Source organism: Gymnogyps californianus, chromosome 6, assembly GCF_018139145.2.
Source record: "Gymnogyps californianus isolate 813 chromosome 6, ASM1813914v2, whole genome shotgun sequence".
NCBI classification, from domain to species: Eukaryota; Metazoa; Chordata; class Aves; order Accipitriformes; family Cathartidae; genus Gymnogyps; species Gymnogyps californianus.
The window spans coordinates 38,948,121-38,965,198 of NC_059476.1; the positions used below are offsets into that span (position 1 = coordinate 38,948,121).

Sequence of the window (17,078 nt, forward strand, 5' to 3'; positions counted from 1 at the left end):
TAAACACATCTCCTCCTTCACTTTTGTACAGCTTAAGCAGGTGAAAGATAACTTATTTCCTGCTTTGTTACAATACAGATAGGCAGATTAATAGTTTGATCTGATACCTCTGACAGAATACTCTTTTTTTTGTTGTTGTTGCTTGAATTTCAGCATTTGATTATACCACTGGGCACAATACCATCCTATTTTTCAAGGAGCTTGTTCAAGTTTTTCAAATCCCTTAAATACCTATCAGATGTTCCCATAATGAAAACAGAATGCAATACCATCTTCAGCACAAAATGCTATCATGCAGTGTAATGCTGGGATTTTTTCCACTGAAGACTGTTTTTGTGCTTGGCTACATTCTGTTAAGTAATTGACTTCAGGGTCTGTCACTTTGTTTTCCATCACTTCCACTGATGTGATTAATCAGGAGCTCTTCTGTTGGCTAGGTTTTCATCCCAAGTGGCTGCATGTGACACAATCAGCCCTTTCCTTTTAACCACATGGTGTGGGTAAATCCAGTTCAGGTGATGAGTGCTGACTTCATATGGAAAACTTGTGGTTAAACTCATAAAAGATGAAAATGTGTGCACAGGTTTGAAAAAGGCAAGATGCTATATTTATTTTCTCATTCCTTTTATTTTCTGTTTTACCAGAATATTTTTTCCTTGCATGTCTGGTTAACCAACTTTTTACTTCAGTAACTGAGCATTGTATGTACAAAGTGCAATTTTTCTCTCTAAAGTTCATTGAACATAACTACAGATGGAATGGATTTTTCTCAGTTTTTATCTCAAGCTAGAGAAATTTTGCAAAAACCAAAACAAGCAGTACTTCGTTTTGTCAGCGCAGGCATAGGCAAGAGTCTGATCTCGGTGGATTGCCAGCTGTACATGTGGGTTTAAATAAACTGTTTTAAAAGAGTAGCTGCTAATATCCTAGGTGTCTTGAAGTATCATTTGTCCTAGTGTAGGTGAGCCAACGTTACCAGCGATGGGAGGAATTGTGCTGTGGAATTCCCTGATGAAGTAAAAAAATTTGATGTGAGGATGTTTTTGAGGGAACTTCTGATATTTTTCATTAAGGAAAAGTCCCTTCTCTCCCCTTTTTATGCACTGATTGCTGCTTGGCTAATACCTAAGAAAATTGAACTGGGGATTATAGAAGATTTTAGACTAAAAGGACTTCACAGTTTCAGCTGTATCTCTCTAGATGTTATATACTTTGATAATAAGGAAGGGCCCTTTAAACACACTAATCCGTAGGCTGCATGCTGCTTCTGCTAAAGAAAACATGAGCTGGGAATCCAAAAACTTCAGGGAGCTATCTGTCCCTGAGATACTAGACTCTCACACTTGGGGCTTAGAAAGAACTTAATTTAAAAATTTAGGCATGGCACAATGAGCAGATGAAGAGCAATGCGGTATAGGTAAGCAAAGGGTAGTCTGTAAGGAAGAGAATTTTATCTATCTCTGGCTGAGATTTGGACCCTAACTTCAAAGGAGGTCTTGGGTGATCTGTTGATGGGAACTTCACTGTGAAAATTAAGTCAGTGTGAAGGGGAGTCCTGTATCAGAACATTTTTATCTTACATCTAGATTGGACAAGTATGTCTTGTTTTTGCTAGTCTCTGCTAGTAAAAGTTCTCGTTTGTGTCTCTGTCTGGAACTAGTCATGTTTGCAGCTTTCACTTCTGCTGCTTTCTGTTTACTCTATTTCATATTAGTCTTATTTAGCATGTCTGAAATCAAGTTGGACGTGCTGTTTGTAACTCTTCCAGTCAGGCACTTCTAAGCCTTTCTCTGCATTGATTTAAATAATTTAAAATGTTATCTTTCTCACAGGTCTCTAGCCCTCAGCAACTGAGCCTCATCGTGTTTAGACCCACATATAAATGACCTGTTAGCTGAGCTGGGTTTTCGATAACCTGAAAAATGACATGCTGCTCCTAGAGCTTGCACTGCAGAGCCTACGCTCTGTAGCCACGGGCTGTAACAATTCACAGCACAAGGGGATTGGCACAGTGCAGAATTTGCGACACGCATACGCACTTGAGTGAGTTATATTGGCATTAGCTTTTTGCCTTGAGCAATCCTGTCTTTTGTGTACTTGCAGTCAGGTCCTACATATGTCAATGTCCTCTGCTTGGCATACAAAAATAACTTAAGGATGACTGTGCTGGCTCAGACCAAAAGTCTGTCTAACCTCATGTCCTGCCTCTGGTGGTGGCCAGCAGCAACTGGGAACTTGTGGACTTTCAGGGTTATGGGAACTGTTGAGTTTCTGCTGGCCAGGTGCTTCTTCCTTTGGTGCAAGGAGAGTCTTTTACTTTTGAGGGGACTGAGTTATTCCATGTATTTATTTTTGGCTCTAAAAGGAGCTGAGAAGTGTACAAAATTGGGAGAGCAGAGGGTTGCTCTTGCATACAAAATCCATTTCAGCTTTCTCATGAGAGTACTTCGTTTAATCCCAAGAATCTCATCTTTGGATATACACCTTACTCTGTATCACAGATGGATGTCTTGGCCTTCAAATTGTTAAATAAGTTATGCTGGACAGAAGTAAGAATAAAAACTATGACACAATCTCCTATACCTCATGGGATAAAAATAAAAAATGCGCACCCCCCCCCCCCCCCCCCCCCCCAAAGAACATCCCCTCCAACTCTTCTCAGCAGAATGACCCTTGTCACAAACCATACTTTGATGTTAGGAAGGACCCTCTCATCTGTCTGTTGTGTAGAAGATTGGTGTTATTGCTGGTTTACTTCTTTGAGGAGCGGTCCCCGAGTGCTTTCACACTGATAGCGCTCTGCATCCATTGAATATTTCATCCTAAAGAGCGAGCAGCATAGCAGCTTATTTATATTCACTTCACATACCCCAGTTTGGGGAGAATCTGATTTCTGTGACTTCAGTTGGCTTTGTGCCAAGATGATGTGTTACTGTTGAATATTACATACATCAGTGCATCTGATACACGGTAGGTACTCTATGTGTGTAGATTCATTTTGTTTAAATTTTTAAATTCTCTAAGCATTGTGGGCATTATAAATAAGTATGCTTGGGCCAAAGTTGAATTAGTGGCTGAAATTTGATAGTGGAGCTGTGATGGCATGAATAAATCTAGCAAACTTTTGTTCTTGGAGTGTTTTAGAAGTCTGTGATTGAATTACAGCTTTTGTAATGGCCATCTGTCAAAATATTGTTTTAAATACTAACGCAACCCAGAGTGGCACTGCAAGTGTAACAAGAATGATCATCGTTGTGCTTGTTATGGTAAAACATAGTGTATTACAAACATACCTCAGCCAGAATTTACAAACACAACGATGTACTTTTTCACTCAACTTCCTCAGGAGACTGCAGTTTGGTCTTTCTGGTCTCCTTCCTTTGAAGTGATGATTATTTCTTGGTATCTGTTTCTTCAGGATTTTTTTGTTGCTTTTATTATAGAAGACCTGACTCTGGGACAATGGTTTTTGCCTGTTGCTTGGGGGATGCAGGAGCCCCAAGTACATTCTCACCTTCAGTGAATGTGGGAGGACTCTTTGGGAGTTGCAATTTTGCAAAGTTGATCCAAACAGCAGGCTTACTCTGGAGCCAGACGAGAGGAATTGTGTGGTTTCATTTCAGTTTAGTGCTTTGGGGAAGACAGCATTTCAAATTATGCTGGGAAGGATGAACATGTTCCACAGACAAGTGTTATATTATGTATTACTCTTCTTTTGCGGCTCAAAATTCCTTTTTGCAGACTTTCTTATGCTGAGGTCTGTGTTCCCCTGTGCTGGGATACAAGATGTGTGTACTTCTACATTAAAAAGTTGAATAATTCTGTAAACTACTCTTTTTATAAAGAATTTGGTTAGATTTTGACTTCCTATGTCAACTTTTGGACTTCCTGATGTGGATCACTTTGGTTGAACGTTATATTACACTAGTAATGAAGGTAGAATGTGTTGTTTTAAGAAGAAAGCTGCATGGAAGACTTGGTAGGAGAATCTGTGGCAAAAAGGCTACTGGGTTATTTAAAAAAAAAAAGGCGTTTTAGTATGAGTAGTGTAAAATATCTGTATTTGATATTTTTGTTTCCTACTTTATTTTGTAACCTCAATGGACTGTAATGAAAAATGTTGCCTGTTGTAAGATGCTTCCTGTTATGTGTTCCTCCCCTCCTCTTAATATTGCTACTGTTAGCTATCAAAAAAAGAAACATTTGCCTTATGTACCTCCTAGTTCCCTGTGCATCCTTTTAACAGAGGTTATCTCGGGTTGTATCCCGAGAGAGCCTAGAGTAGCAGTGTCTAGACATCGTTATCAATAGATAAATGCTCACTGAAGTTGCATTATTTTAAAGAATAGTTCATCTTGAAATGGGCCCTTGTGTGAGAAATGATCTTTTGGATGTGATTCTTGATATGGCCTCAAAACAAAATTCCTGGTTCCTTCCATCATCTCATATGCAGCTTTGTGATGCCAGAATCTTGGTTACATGCTGAATAGTAAAGCAGTTCAACTCCTCTCTTGCAAGTGATGATTGTGGCAAAACTAGGAGTGTATTAAAAAACATATAAATTAATTTGATGTGTTTAAAAAGTATTTACTGTCTTCAGCTTTTAAATTTTTTTAAGTCTTCATCTGTCCATTAACACTTGCTGGGCTTTTTTTTCTGTTTATTTGAATTTTTCCATTTTCTATTTTTCCTTCAGGGCTAGTAATAAAACCAAGTTAATGTGACAATATAAGGTTTGGTTCTTATCCTGGTTTCATACCCTGTAACTCTAATCCATCCTGTTGATAAAAGTAACTACCTTTAGCCACAGCAAACTGCAGTATCGCTTTTAAGCAGGTCAACTATTGAAGTGATAATCCCGTGGCAGAAGAGGATGTATGAGGCAATAAATTTCTCCCTGTTTCATAAACATGGAGACCTGTAACTCATCTGTTTATGCCTCAAGGAGACATTTACTCGTCTGTGGTACAGCAGCTTCTTTGGGGATACTCTTATTCTATGACAAATAAAGGAAATAATTTGCGATGAATTTTTCAGGCTTACTTTTTATTTGATTCTGACATAGCGAGGGAACAGCAGGCAGCACAGTGCAGCAAAAAGGCTTGAACTGCAGATGCCCTCTGAAAATCTGACTGCAGGATTGGAAAACTTCTTTGGGGGAGAGGGAGGGTAGCCCGGCAGAGCGCTCAGCATCCCTCCTGGCTAAGAAACTCTCTTGGAGTTTTAGATACATCTGGCAGTAACTGCTCCATTTGGGTTGGATTGTAAAGAAGTGGGCAATTTGTACAGAAAACAAACAGTAAAACTGCAGCTTGGAGTAATTTTTATTCCTAAATCATTTATATTTAGGTGTGTTATCTCTTTCTCTCCGTGGTTTTTTTCTTTTGAAAATGCAACCAGCTGAAATACAGACTTTCTTTTGAGCTTAAAAAGCTGAACTTCTGTATTGCAGCTGCAAACTCCTTGTGCCTCACCCACAAGTCTGCTACAGGTTAGTGTTCTCCAAATCAATAAGAGATGTGTAGAAGCTTGCAGTTTATTAAATTAAGTGGGTCAGCAGGATTGGTCCTTCTGGTTTTGTACCAGAATTTTGCAGAGTAGGATAAACTACACTGGGAGGAGATGAATATTTTACAGCAGAAGATTGGAGGGGGGAGGCTGTCTGGCCAGCTAGCAGAGGAAGGGGCTGCGTGCTTGGTTAGGACCAGCAGCCTTTCCTGGGCTCCCATCTATTTGGGAGGCAACTGGGGAATGAAAAAGCACTTTTAAAAATGTGCGCTGCCATCCTGGGCTTGTCACCAAGTGTGGCACTGCTGTCCCATTCCCAGACTGGCCTAAATGGGGATTTGGAAATGATGCAGCAGAAATCGGTAAACACTGCAGATGTGTGCTTCAGTGATGATGGAAGATAAACCATTGAAACCATGCCCTTATTGAGCACCAACATTAAATTTCATCCATTAGAGGCTATTCTTGTTAGCAGCGTTGAATGCTATTTTAGCACTTAGATTTGCAAACTTTCTTCTATACCTGCAGCTTCCTCAGGTGTCTAAATAGGGGATTTATAATTGTGTTAAAGTACCTGTGTCTGACTGTCCGAATTCATTCCTAGCAATCTGTTTTCTGAAGTCAACAGACATATTGGTAGCACTCACTGGAACAGCTTTATAGCAGCTAAAGACTTTGAAGCTTTCAAAAAATTTGTAAATGTTGAAGGTATTTATAGAAATTGATTCACTGATAGCAGAAATTAAGTCCCCTTTTGCAGTGCTGGTAATTTCAGAGAGTATGATCTCATTATTAGTGGAAGCTTTGGCTGATGGTCTGCCAGATCCCCCTTTGTGGGTATCTGCCCTTTGCAGATAGGGGTAAATGCACATACTAAAAAGATCCAGTTATTCTGTGCTCTCGACAGGCTGTGAATAATGTGATTATGCAATTGGATTTCCTGTGGATCATGCAAAGAGATAAATGGTGTACAAGCCACATCATTATTGATTCATGCACCATTTGCCTCTTAGCTCACTCAGAGAAACACAATTACTACTGTTACACTTCATTTAAAAGAATTGCAACTTTTCAGCAGTGCAAACAGCTACTGTGTCTGAATTGATATTCTTCCTGGGCCAAACCTTAATGTGTTGTTTTATGTTTTCCTGATTGCAACCAAACAAAACTTAAAAGGGTTATAAAGCTATATCTTTCCCATTACTGTTCTCCCTGTGCTGCCCTACAAAACTACAGAGCATTTTCAAAACTCAAAGCATACCATACACATTTCCATCATTTATAATATACATTATTTTTATAGTTGTATAAATGATTGTATCGAATGCAGTGTTTTGCTGATTTAAGGCTAAAGATGGGTTTTAGGCTCTGTGCAGACATTCGCAATTTCCATTTCTTTCAAACAGCACAGTAAGCAGGTAGTAATCTCTAGATCCCAACACATTTTCATGAAAGTATAAGTTTAGGCCTCTCAAACTTTGGGGCAGAAGAGTTTGATTAAAAATACTAGCTATTTTACATTTTAGTGAACTTAGATGGTAGCAAGTGTTTAAACTGAGAAAGCATAGATGAAAGTATGTGGCAGTACACTTCTCTGTGTACGTGCAAGGAGGAACGCTAATGGTACGGCTGTGAAAGTGCTGTAGTAGTGTGAGCGTTGGGCTGCCGAGCACTTTCAGCGTTTGCCTTGCCCTGATTTTGCTGGAGCTGACAAAATTTATATCGTTGCCTTAAACTGGAGGGAGAGGGATGCTAGTGAAGATCCGGTTTGCTCTTTCTCAAGTTGAGTAAGTAATTGTCTTTTCTGGAGTAATTTTGTGATGTCTGAAGTGCCATGGTATTTTGTGTAATAAGAATGTAATGATAATAGTTTTGCTCTAAAGTCTGTTTTTCAATAGTTTTCTCTCGTGAAGAAATAATCTAATTCAAGGGTTATTTGTACCCTAAGTTGGGTGTGTCAAGTGTGTCTTTCTGATGGCTTATCCTGAAAGAGCTGGTGTCACTGGGAAAGCGTGCCCATCTCTTGGAGCAAGATGGGTATGAGCACCAAGAGCTGCAAGTGCCCTGTCTTGCTGCTCTTCGCAATTCCTGGGTTTCCAAAAGGTTTCTGCACTGGGGATAGGGGGTTTAAGCTGTCTCTTCTGTGCTGACTCCTTTTGGAAGGAGGAATTCCAAACTGCACCGATGAAATTAAAAAAAAGTAGCGCTTTGGGGCCAGCCAACAGGATCTCTTCCTCAGACTCTGCTGCGACATTAACGGAGACTGTCCTCAGAGGTATCTTTCGGCATTAATTCCAAACTTAATCCTTGAGGGGACATTGGGCTGCAGATCATAATGTGCTAGATTTTGAGAACAAGTTTTCCTCTCCAAATATGAGTCATACTTTGAAATATGTTTGCAATCAGGGAGAGAAGCAGTTTTGTTCAGAAATGTTCTTCCTCTCAAATAGAAGACACTAGGGAGAGTTTGTTTTGTGCTACAGTAATTTCTCTGCTGTATTTTGTTCTGTTTCATTTGCCCTCTTGAAAGAAACTTTCAAAATGACTCATCATAATAATAAGGATTATGCAAGCAGGAGCTTTCCCTTCCTTGCAGCTTGTCATCTTTAGTGGGGTTTCTCTGATTTAAATGAGGAAAGAAACTGGCCTACAGCTGAGCAGTGATGGGGAGCACTGGTGCTGCTGGAGGAGCTTGGATCAGCGGGGTTTTTGTCTCCTGAAGCTGTTTGGCCCTAGTGTCGGTGAAAGGAAAAGGTAGTGGATAGCGTGTTGGTTCTTTATTTATTTTATTTTAAATAAATGAAGCAGGTAAAATGCTAAAGCAAACTCAGCAAACAGTTTCTGTTTTGGCCTAGATTCCTTCTCAATAGAATTACATGTTAAAGCCAGGATATACAGAGATGCTTTGCATTGACAGAGGGCAGTGGGACTTCACGAGTGACTTTGAAAGAAGTAGAGCTGGGGTTAGGGCTAAGTGTCTGGCTCCATTTTGACATACTTAAGTGCCTCATTTTTATTATTTATGTTCAAGGAAAAAGCCATTTACCAAGTTGTTTTCTCAAAATATTTCTACTTGACAAGACAATATTTTATGAGAAGAAAACTCTGTAAAACTCATAGAAGTGTTACAGTCTGCCAAACTTGCAGCCTCATTTTTGGCTTTGTTTTACCCTTGCTGATATTTTAAGACATTGAACATAGTTACAAATCTGTGTATCTTCATAGATTTGAAAATGAGTTAATTCAGGCTGGACTTACCTTCATCTTCTTCGCCACAGCCTGCTCCCAGTGCTTGTCCTGTCAGGTCAATCTTCATCTGCCCTTTTGCTAGACAGATAAAGTGATGTGACTTATAAATCCAAATAGTTACTGCTTTAGCTAGGGAGTTGCCAAAGACTTCACTCCAGAGTATCTTGGAATACAGCTGAAATATATATGTAGTCTAGATATTTCCAGAGTATGTAGATTCCACATGACTTAAGAAATCTATAATTTGAGTTGTTCCATTAAAATCCACAACATGCAACTCAGTTTTTGAATGAAATATACAGTTCTTAGGAGTGAAAGGTTAGTAAATATTGTATGAGCCCAATCTCCACAGAAGGGGTACTGAGACTCACAGAAATAACTGTGCAGGCTATGGGTAAAACTAATGCAGCAGTAGAAGATGCAAGAAAGGTGGGTTAGCTTCTGGGATGGCTTTAGGAGAGGAGTGAGTGCAAGAAGACTGAAAGCTTGTGGTTGTATTCTCTTGATTTTGGGTATGGGGCTAATTCCTCTGAAGCAGAGTGAAGCTTCCTGTAAACAGTGCCAAAAAAGAGTCATCCCATGATTTGGCTGTAAAGGAGAAATTAAACTCTGTTCTTGCTGTGGTGCCACTCCCTGTATTAGCTGTGAAGAAGGGCAAGTGTGTGTGCTGGGAAGGATAAGGCTCATCTCTGCTCACATAAAGAAGCTTTCCAATGCTGCGTGCCAGTGTTGATAACTAGAGGTTCATGGTGCCAACAGAAACATTGGAAAACCCAGGAGATGGTGTCTCCGAGAGGCACGCTGCATGCCCACCAGCTATCTGAGGGTTCGAGGCTTGGCAGAGCCAGGCATGTGACACCCCAGTCCTGGCCCTCTTGTGTTACCGATTTTAATAGAGCAACTTGTATACAGCTGGGAGTTTTGTTCTGTACCAGTGTTTCACCTGCCTGCTGGGTCCTGCTCTCTTCCCAGTGCTTATGGGCAGCAGCTGTCTGATACTTAGCACCATGGTGTCTGTTCTCCTTTCTGGCCCGTGCATGGCCATAATGAACATGCCTATTAGTGAACAATAAATGAAATTGCTGCAGACACTTCTGTCGAAGTGGCATCTGCTTTTTCTTCTGAGCTGTGAAACACTGTCTTGCTCACAGTTATATCTGTGAGTGTTTTCTACTTGTGTGAGGAGTCATGACTATCCACAAACGTCATGCTTTCAGTGTACAAACAGGCCCTCATGTAAAACTGCAGATTGCACCCAGGGCAACCAAGCAGATGAGCGCATGAGCTTTTATGCTTTATTTCCAAGTTCTGGTGCATGTTAGTAAAGAGCTTTCAACTGTTCTGGAGCATTGATGCTCGTAGTGACTGACAGCATTTGTTCTTCCTCCCATTTTGTTCCTTTATGTTCATAACTGAGTCCCGTTCCTGTGTGTTTGAGGAAGTTTCAGAGGCAGCAGGATGTGACGAACAGGAGATCGCAGCCAAGAGCTGGGAGCAGCCAGCCTGGCCTGAGAGCTGACATGAGGAGCCTGCAAGGACTGAGCAGACCTGCTGCTCTGCAGGTCACTCAGCTAACTGAACCCAAGGGTGGAAGCACAGACCCACCTACAGGGATGTAGTGGTCAAGGGTTGCATATACACCTCGTTTCTGTTTTGTCTTTGATTGCTTTGAGTTTTCCCTGTTTAAAAAAACTAATCTGTTTTTTCATTCAAAATAAATCATGGTAGCGACCTCACTGTAAGGAGCTAGTTTAGGAAAATCCATCTCAAAGCCTGGAACAAGTCAGGTTCCTGCCACGCTATTTTTTTTCCTCTTGTATTTGCAGTGATAACTCTTGGGATGCACTAATTTCAAAACAATCTCAGCCTCCTGGGTAATCTTTCTATTGGCTCAGGGAGAGAATGATGATCTGTATGCAATTGGTAGCACAGTATTACAAGCTCCAGTAATTGCACCCAAGTGTTATCTTAGAATGATGTAAAAAGGATGTGAAAGCGCCAGGCTGGTGTAACATTGCAGCGTGGCTGGAAGCAGATGCCTAATTAGATATGTGTGCTCTGAGGGCTAAAAGTTATGTAGAGCACTTAAAAAATATACTCTCTTGGTCATTCATGTTATGCAAAATTATGTTTTCCATATCTTGAATAATTGACCAGGAAAAAATCACTGCAAAGGTTCTGTTTTAAAGCTGTAGAGATAAGAGCATTTTGTTCGTTGAGAGGCAGCAAAATATCTGTTAACGTAATCTCTATTAACACACAAAGTTAACAAATAACATTAAGTTGCCTTCCCATGGAGCTGGTGTTAGCACAAAAGACTGATATCCCCCCTGGACTAACTGTTAGTGATTTACCATTTAGATCAGTTCAGGATGATGGACTAGATGAGCTCTTTCGATCTCTTCCAGTCCCATCTGTGATTCTGTGATACAATCTCAACCCCAAGAGGAGGATGTGTATCTCAAAACTGCCTGTGCTATCAGTGAGGTCACATTTCGGAGTGAAAGCCCATGATCTGAGTTACTTTCTGTGAAAGATATCTGAGAAAACTTTCCTTATATCTTACAAGCAGTGGGAATGAGGGATGCTGCTGGTCTTTAGGCTTGCACCTGAATTTCTTCCTTGGCAGCAAATGAGAACGCAAACCTTGTTCTGCCAAGAAATGGCCTTTAGCTGTTTATTGTAGCTGGCTTTAATATTTGTATCCTGCAGATAAGGGAACCAGAATGAGTAAATAGCACAAAAATATTTATTTTCTGCCCCTTGAGTTTATGCAAGTTCTTATTTGCCGAAATCAACACAAATTAACATGGGATATATAGTTAATTTAAAACTGCTGTCCAGTCCAAAAACTATTTTCAGGTGACCCACAAACAACACGTGTTTGGTTTGTGTGCCCAGCAGCCTGGGTTTTCTTCCAAAGCATGAGGCACTTGCCAGGCACGTGCACCAGGGTGGGTGTTATTTATTTCATTTGCCTGACTGATTGAATTTGTTGCATTCAATACTTTTCATTGAAATGCAGGTAGGCACGATACATTTGCATAATGCATATGTTATATAGACACATGCCCAGCCTGAAAATGCAAATTAGACGTTGGAGGTGGGTAAAAGAGTGTTTGAGATTTGAAGCGGAGATTTTGGTCAATCTCACTGGCACCGGGAGGTGGGTGCTGTGCGTCAGCAGGGTCTGCTGGGCTCAAAGGGCCAAACTTCTACAAAATTCCCAGAGTGCTAAAAGCAACCTCATAGTTTTCCTATCAAATTTGTGGGCCTGCCTAGTTCTTTTCTCTCTTCTCCTGCCTCCTCTCTGGTGTAGGTTTTGCTGTTGTGAGCAGCTCGTGCTGGCCCTGAAATCTCTGTGCACTCACTAATGGCTGTTGCCAGGCGCAGCTCATACTGCATTTGCCAAGCATGCACACCTCCGTGTTAATAAAAAAGGTACATGCAAATGTGTACATCACTTATGTGCCTTCTCTAAATTAGTGCAAAATTCCCCAAAATAGGTGTTGAGCCTTGATTTACTATGTATGCTTGGTATATACACTACATTCTCTGTCTTGGAATGGCTGCAGTATCTGTTTGGGAATTGCCTGTCTGTTTTAGACTCCTTTGGACAGTCCCTGGAGTATTTTTGTGTGAGGAGGAGACAGTTCCTAAAGTGGATGTTCTCTAGGAAATGCTGATGCTGTGGCTGTGCCAGCTCCATCTGGCTGGCATCAGTGCTGTCCTCTTTGTGGGGAGAGCTTGACAAAAGAGCCGCTATCAATTCCAGTGCTTTACAGCTGTTGAATCTTGCTGTTGTAAGCCGTGTATTTGAAACACAGAGGGAGAGGCAGCCTGCTTTTGTGCATGGGCTTTGGCAGCTTTTTTCCAGAGGCCTAATGCTGCTATGAGGTGTCAGCCTTCTCTCCATATCGTGGGAGTCTCTAACTTGCAGTATTGCAGCTTCCATCAAATTGTCATGGTACCAACAGCTTGCATTTACAACCCATGTCATGTGTGTGGTTGTAGTGTAAGGATTTCTTCATTGTGTCCTTGTGAAATGCTGTGGGCCAAATGCAACACAAGCTATTTATACTTTTGAAACTAGAGAAGAAATCACTGAATTTGCTTGAGAGATTTGGTCAGGACAGAGCTTTGAAAATATTTCCATCCTGCTTTAGGTATTTGTCGTGATGTCTACTCTTCAGTAATGGAGGGGATAACCTTCTTGTGAATTGGAACAAAACAGGAGAGAGAAAGGATAAGCTTTCTGATGGCTTATATCCAATATAAAGACCAAAAGACTTCCCCTAATGTTCTTTGATTCCAAGCATGCCAGTGATTATTTCTGTGATAATTGACAGTTTATGCAACATTGAGATCCACGTGGTGAATGTTTATTTTAGTATCCTGCACCCCTCTTCCTGTTGGCCCTTCCCTTCAAAGGACAGACATAACAGGACAGCTTTTTGGATCCCATAGACAGTGGGGGGGGAATGGTGTCTTGATGAGCGTTGGTGGGTCTGATTGCTTCTAGATGAGCAAACATTTGGGAAACAATGTGAATTTTTCGGATGGTAAAAAGCTATATTTGGAGCTTTTGGGGTTCCTAAATGGTTCCAAGCCTCTGTTTTCTGTATAGTTTCCCTTAAAAGAGGTTTAGTTAAAAAACAAGCAGCCATGACAGCTATTGTATCAAGATTGTCCTGTGTGCAGAAGGAGGATTTTTACATACAACTCTTACAAGCCATAGAAGCCAACGGGAAGTATGTTCCTGGAAACGCATTTCTATGTATACGGAGAATCTCAGGACAATGTTAAAGTCTTTATTATATTGTATGAATACGAGGATCATTTGTGCTAGACATAGCAAATTATTGCCTTCTCAGCCCAGGGGTGAAAAAGCCTATCTGACGTAAAGGTAAACGTGCAATGAACTCTGCTAAAAGCAGTATACAAGGTCCTGGGGGTACAAACTGAAATTGCACCAAATAAGAAACCGGCGTAAAGCAACCCTGTCACTTGCAAGCGGAGATAAGCACCCGCCATGGGCGACTTGGGTCTGCGGCGCAGTGAGGTTGCTGGTGGCAGCTCGCTGAGCGGCAGCGCCTGTGGGACAGTGTTTTACAGTCTGTATCAAACGGGCTGTGGCCATGTCTTCCAAACCTTGCCCCTGTTTTATACTTGTGAAGTGCTTTCAGGCTACGCTGTGTCCGGGACGACTCTTTAAATGAATTTGGAAAATGCTGAGAGTACGAAGGGCTCTTTCTTGGCTGAAAGGAATTTCCAAGCAGATTCAGTTAAGTTGTTTTAAGCTGTGTGTGGTTGTTGCATATCCTTGGGTTTTTTTTTTTTATAAATCCATGCAAATAACTGATGGGTCACCAAGTTAAGGTGTTGTGTAAGTCTGGACTACTATAAATGTATGAAAACATTTAATCACAGACTATTCCTGCATATTGGATGTTAACATATAGACATATACTGAAAAAAAACCTTTTGTGCCTTACATCATACTTTTCTAACTCTGCATTTCTATTCAGTTTGAAATGCTTATGAGCGAATGTATTTGAATGCCTGCCTAACTTATTGATGCTGATTACAACACTGCTCCAACTCAGTTTCACACATCCTTTTAAAAATTGTAATTATTTTCCTACTAATTTTAACAAGTCTTCCAGTTTTATTCTTTTGGGAAAAAAGCAAAACCCCACTAAACTCCAAAGCAGCAAAAAAACCAACTTACCAGAGCCTGTTGGTAGAGGCCAAAAGCACCTTTGTGTGTTGTTGGCTTTGTTTTTATTTACATACGGGAAAGATCAGGTTAATGTCATTCAGAAATAAGTGAGTTTCTATCAGTATGCAGAAGTATGACACATCTCTATGCATTAACAAGAGAAAATCCCAGTATATTATTGCGCTTTTAACAGTAGTGATCCTGCAATGTACTTTAAGGCTGCATGTTCTCTTACAACTTGTTTGCAGGAGCTGGTGCAAAGTGTCCAGGCTCTAAAGTCTGACTTGATGCTCAGTGCCAAGTTGAGGAGGGTGGAGAAGAAAAACCAGAGCCTGTGGTACTGATGGTAGGTGTATGGAAATGGAAATCCAGCAGTGATGCATGAGCTTCCCACAACTGCCAGAAATGGGTGCCAGGATGTTCTTGGTGGCTCAGGCTTTTCTTGGCTCGTGCTCCATTCCCTGCTATGCCAGCAATGCTTATTTAGCTCAGGCCAATGTTGGCAGCTCCCTTCCAAGAAGAACGTAGGGTTTTTGTGGACCTCCTATGAATTTTCTCTTAGTAAAAGCCTCCAAATGTGAAAAGAAACAAATTGATTTTTCTGAGGAATCTCTGAATAAATAATGGAGGGTTGGCATGTGGAGTTATAGGTTTGCCATCTGGTAGTACAGCCCTCGGCAAATTGTAGCACATTGTTGTTATGGTGAGTAAATGCTTATTTGCTGCAATGGACAGTTACCTCATTGCTTTAGCACTGAGCGGAAGCGTGGAAAATGATGAGCAATTTACTGGAGAGTTTTTGATGCGAGTATCTCTTGTGGGGAGAAGAGGCCTAATGGAAGCAATGAGTTCTTTAAAACAAAATTAATGGACCGCCATAAAAAAGTGTTTAAATTCTCTGCTGGTTTAAGTATATATTACTAAAGTTCATTCTTTTCCATTCAGGTTACGCGTTCCTGCAAGATGTGCTTTTTTTTTTTTGTTGCATAGGGATCAGCATAGGACATCCTATTGGTATGGCACGATGTACTGTTTGTAAGCTCTCTGAGGATGCTTGTTGAAGGTTTGTTTCTCCAGGAAACGAAACTAAGTCACTGCAGCTAAAATAATTCTATGTGTTTTATTGTATTGAGTTAAAAAGTGACTTTTCAGTCCTGACTGACAGTTCCAGCTGAGAGCAGTTGGGGAGATGATGTGGCAGCTGTCTCTGCAACAGGACTGACAATGTGAGGGAAGTATTATGAATTAGGCATATGGAGGAAGAGAGAAGATTACAGACAGATGAGGGTCTGGGTAAAAAAAGACAAGGATGGGAGTGAAAGGAAGATGAGTAATGGGTGCATCATTTGTTAGGGAGCATAAACGATGTGAGAGGTTGAGGAAACAGCAGCTTGATATTTTAAAGGTTTGGTGAGAGGAGCCTTGGGAGCAGCAAATTGCATATAAGCTATATCGATGACTCTGCTCTCTCCAAACACAGCATTGGAAAATGTTTCTTCTGTTTAGTTGTTTGACAATACTGGCAAGACCCAGTCTGCAATACGTTAAGTATGTAGATGTACATGGTGAGATCAAGTCTGGAGAACTCCTAACGCAAATTTACAGGGCAAGTAATTGAATAAATTTTACATGTGGTAGACAAGAACTGGAGGTGCTGCTAATAACAGGGAAGGAAACAGGCTGGGGAGAGGATTTTGATTTTTTTTTTTTTTTGAAGCAGGATCTTGCTCCACAAAGCAACAATTATCAATTCATAAACTGGAATTTTCATTTTAGTTTCCTTTTTTCCCCCATGAAAAAAGGCAAAGCAAAGACACTCTAATGAGCTCTCCAGTGGTATTATTAACCTGGTTCTTCTTGGTTTGGTTTGGTTTTTTTTTTTCTTGACTGCTCATGAAAGGTGCTGAGTTGCTGGCAGCCTATTTACTGAAGTGGGGTGGAGTCAACTTTGGCACTACTACACCCTCAGGTCATCTCCAGCATATTGCTAACTGGCCAGCTGCTGCCTTGGACTATTAAAACTTAATACCTGTTTGGTATTTAGCTTCTCTGAGAAGTCTTTTAACAAGCGTATCTGTTAGGAATTGTCTGAGCTCTTGGCTGCTCTGCTGCTCATAATTTATTTTGTATAGGATATCTCACCACTACCAGTGCTAGTTAAGTGACAGACTTTCAGCTTTAAGTGGAAAGTTGACTGAACATCAGTGTTTTTGTTTGGATGTCAAACATGGTATTTACAAGAAAGAAGTGTAATAATAAAAGATTGTTTAGCTTTTGCTGTAGATAGCATCTGATAAGACTATTTCTAACTTTCTCATGAACCACCCTGTATTTGTGACACCTTTTGCTACCAATACAAAAAATGCTTCCAAGTCTAAAGAGGTCAAAATCCCCTTTCTCATTAATAGGTGTTTCCCCTTTGAAAAATATGACTGCTATACTGAGGACAGAGTGCTGTGTGCTCCTTAAAAAGAGACTTTCCTTTCAAAAGAGGCTTTACCCTTTCATCTACCAGTTTACAGTCTTAAAAAGGAACGACTAAGAATGAGTATGTCACTTTGTGTGGAGGGGAGTGGAGACACAGGAAGGGTAAATGTCT

General features: G+C 40.6%; 1 protein-coding gene and 1 long non-coding RNA gene across 8 annotated transcripts in view; one reads left to right on the plus strand and one right to left on the minus strand.

Annotated features, from left to right (window-relative positions):
- The window catches only part of UBE2D1 (ubiquitin conjugating enzyme E2 D1), a 197,364-nt gene that overhangs the window by 166,201 nt on the left and 14,085 nt on the right, over positions 1-17,078 (minus strand). The window lies entirely within an intron of this gene.
- LOC127017640 (uncharacterized) overlaps positions 1-17,078 on the plus strand; it is a 195,829-nt gene that overhangs the window by 67,653 nt on the left and 111,098 nt on the right. The gene's annotated exons all lie outside the window — the stretch shown is intronic.